Source organism: Phoca vitulina, unplaced genomic scaffold (genome assembly GCF_004348235.1).
Source record: "Phoca vitulina isolate PV1807 unplaced genomic scaffold, GSC_HSeal_1.0 scaffold42, whole genome shotgun sequence".
Lineage (NCBI taxonomy): Eukaryota > Metazoa > Chordata > Mammalia > Carnivora > Phocidae > Phoca > Phoca vitulina.
Window position 1 is genome coordinate 6,160,742 of NW_022589745.1, and position 3,795 is coordinate 6,164,536.

At 56.2% G+C, this 3,795-nt stretch overlaps 1 long non-coding RNA gene across 1 annotated transcript; it reads right to left on the reverse strand.

Moving 5' to 3' along the window:
- Positions 1 to 246: 246 nt before the first annotated feature.
- Positions 247 to 2,951, reverse strand: LOC116648218. The gene is made up of 3 exons (XR_004302467.1): positions 2,692 to 2,951; positions 1,651 to 1,958; positions 247 to 1,136 (listed from the first exon to the last, which is right to left on the reverse strand). It is a non-coding gene; the product is annotated as an uncharacterized LOC116648218 (long non-coding RNA).
- Between the last annotated feature and the right edge of the window lie 844 nt (positions 2,952 to 3,795).

Below are 3,795 nucleotides of genomic sequence, written 5' to 3' on the forward strand. Positions count from 1 at the left end.
TCCCGCTCCCTCTGGGCACAAATTGGGAGGTGCTGGGACTGCCCACCCATCAGACCACGTGCTCCTTCTGGCCACGGGCAAAGCCAATGCCCGGCAGGGAGCGGTTTGATAAAAGTTGATAGAAAGCCCGCTCTGGCCTGGGGTAAACCATTCACTGCCCTTGGCCTCCCTGCCACCCGCAGAGAGGGGACAACCTGGCCTTGGGACAGCCCAGGCCTGGATTCCTGCCCACCACCCACTTGCTGTGTGAGAATAAAGACACCTAGCATAAAATTCTGATTTTATCTATTTTACCTTAATGGTCATTTTATGGGAATACAAAGGCAGTAGGCAGAGCATACATAATTAGTAAGTCTCTGCACATTATACTTTGATTTAGAATTTATGGTAAAGGGTGCTGGACTATCCTTATCATGTATTAATAGCCTTATAGGAGGGATATACTCACCTTTAAGGATCCAGGGAGCAAGATTTTTACTCATAATAGAGTAAGTGCCGATGTATGTGCTTTATAGGGGATGCTGGAATGGCTTTCATGGATTTCTCCACTAAAAAGTCTCAAAAGTTTATTTTCAAAAACCATTTACTTTTAGAAGTCCTTATCCTGGTTGTGCCTAAAAAATGATCAACTTCATCCAACATGACTTATTCGTTGTTCTAGAAGCTGCAGGTGCCACGGACCCACTGTGAGATGCATGGAATGAGGTCCCCAAGAAAACAGATAAAAACCCAGAGCGGGATCACAGGAGACTTGGGAGAAGCTTCCAAGAGTGAAAAGTGCTCTCCCGAGGCAGGCTTCCTCTTCCGGGGCCGCTGCTCTGCCTTGCTGGTCTGCCCCCCCGACCCCGCCAACCCCGCGACCGTTCCCTCAGCTTCCCGTAGTACTAACCCATCGTGCTCGTGTTCTCCAGCTACACGCTGAGCGCCTTCTCAAGACCACGGGGCTCTTCCAAAACCCGGGGAATCCTCCAATGTAGGTGGCCAGGCCCAGATAAGAAGTGAACCCAGGAATCTCAAGGTGTCACAAACCGAGGCCACACCTCGCTCACACCACGAGTCCACAGGGTGAGGGGCTGGGACACACACGCTCCACGTCTTGGGACCCAGCCTCTTCAACACATGGCTTCCAGGTAGGTCTGCCGGAAGGTGAGAAGGAAGTGGAGGTCACACGTCAGCGCTGCGCACGGCCTGCTTGCTGGCCACCACTGCCCCATGTCCCAGCCGGGGCAGAAGACTCCCTGAGTGCCCAGGAAGAAGAGAGAGCCTGGAAGCTGGCTCACGCCACTCTGGTCCTGCCTGTGGATCCAGAGCTTCTGAGCTTCCCCTTCTAGGCCCTTCCCTCAGGCTGTCCACCGTAGTGACCTCTGTGCAGACCTGCCTTCTGCTCCTGCTTGCTCCTCAGCCTCAGTGGGGCTCCTCCGTGTCCCACATGCCCTTCTGCCCACAGACTGTGCTCCGTGCCCCACGACCCTGCCCCTAGCACGCCCTGATGTGGGATCTTCTCTGCACATGCCCGTCCCTGGCTGGACTGAAAACGCTTAGGACAGACATGTTTGTCCCTCCTCCCTCCTCCCTCCTCCAGCCCTGATGCACTCCTCCCAGAGCCTGCAGGCCCATCTGTCCAGCTTCCGGAGCCCAGCAAATACTCACCTGCCGCACCTGCTCCCGAGAGCATGGGAGGAATCGTCCTAAGCCAGAGGGTCACGCGTTCACTAGATGGACAGGTGTGAGAGAGCGTACTGCTCTGTGTAGAGCTGACGGGGTCCTGCCACATGCCACACGGGCATAAGGGCTCCAGGACCTGCCAGCTCACAGATGCCTCGCTTCCTGCCGCCCAGCGTCCATCCCTGGACATGTGCACGTGGAGAACAATTCCCTGAGACGTGTCACGAGAAGAGATGTCACTCAGTATATTCATTTTCAGTTGCTCCTCTCACAAATTATCACAGACCTGACGGCTTCAAAGAACACAAATTTATTATCTTACAGTTCTGGAGGCCAGAGTCGAAAATGCTTCTCACTGGGCTAAAATCAAGGTGTTTACAGGGCCACGTTCTTTCAGGTGCTTCCGGGGCACAATCTGTTTCTTCGTGTTCCCCAGTTTCTGGAGGCTGCCCGTGCTCCGTGGCCCCCGGCCCCTTCCACCATCAAAGCAATGGCCAGTTGAGTCACATCATCACTCCAACAGTGACTCTGCCACCCATAGGGACCCTTGTGACTACACTGGGCCCATCTGGGTAATCCAGGATAATCTCCTCATCCCAGTATCCCTACTTAATCCTATCTGTGCCATGTTCACAGGCTCTGGAGATTAGGATGTGGGTGTCTTTGTTATTCTGCCCACCATAGTCAAAGAAAGGCGTTCCCCTGGGACATGCTGTGACTTAGGAGACTCCCACCACTCTCAGCCAGCTAAGTGGCCTCCGGGGCCCACCCAGGTGGCATCTTTGTGATCACTGAGCAACACCCGCCTGGAAGCCATGGGTTTAAGGACCTGGGGAAGGACCCTCCCAGGAACTGGGGGTCCCATGTTGAGAGACAGAAAGACAGGGGACTGGTCTTCTTCTGTAGAAGTTTTGTCCAGGAGGCAGCATCTGCTGCTCTGGGAATCACGTAAGGGAAACAGCTAGAAGGAATAGGTTTGAGGAGTGGCCACGACCCCCCATGAGGAGAGGAGGCTAGAGTCCTTACGTGGCTCTGGCCGAGGGAATCCTCAGGCAGCGAGGACATCCTGGGGACCTAGATTGATAAGGAAACTCTGTGTCCTAAGATGGCCGACCGAGCCAGCGAGAGAGTCCCAGTCCTTGCCCCGGGGCTCTTCCGGGTTCTTCTCCCTGCCACGCTTCGCGCACGCGCCCAAAGTGCCAAGTATGCGGAGGAAGAACTGTATAAATTGCCCCCTTTGTGCTCGGGGCTCAGACCTTTGGAGACCACTCTCCTCTGAGCCCGCCGGCGTTAAATAAACCTCTGATCCTCCAAGATCTCCGGGTGCCACTTGGTTCTTCCGTCGGGTGATCCAGTCCAGATTCCGTAACAAGATGAGGGTCTCTGAGGCGGGGGAGAGACTCGGTGTGGAGTGCTGAGACCTGGGGAAGCACAGGGGGGTCTCCAAGACGCCAGTGCCTTGGTCAGATTGATGGTGGGACAGACTCTTGTCGCAGACCCTGGAGAGAGGGGTGGCAGGGGCGGGGCACTGTGGGGCGAGAAGCAGAGCCACCCTCCACAAGGTACGTGGGAACGGAATGGAGCTGGACGTGCGGTAGCCACAAGCAAGGGAAGCTCTCGGGGCGCTGGGGGGCACTGATGCTCAGCGTCCGCAGGACTGGCTTCTGCCCCGGAGCCCAGACCCTCTGAACACAGAGACATTCTTTATCATTTCAAAACTCCAGAAATTCAAGAATCATGCAATCCTGGGATGAGACAGTATCCTGAAACGTCATCCAGTCTGCCCCACCCGCCAGAGGAAGGCACCATCAGCTCCTTTACAGAGGCCGCGAGGCCATCCAAGGCCACTGGGCAGGTCATGGTGACGTGGGGCTGGCACCCCTGTTCCTGCTTCATCCCTGATAACCACCCGAGAGGGGCAGAGCCAGAGGCGGGATCCGGGCCCCCTATTTCTTGCCAGGGCCTGCAAGCCTTCCTCTCTGGCAGCTTCAGGAGCCTGGGGGGGTGGGGGCAGCCCAGCTGGGGGCTCAGGCTGCAGGCATTGGGAGCCCACAGGCCTGCACCCTCAATCCTGGCTCAGCCGCCCTTTCTAGCTGCGAAACCTCTGCCGGCTACTTAACCTCCCTGAGC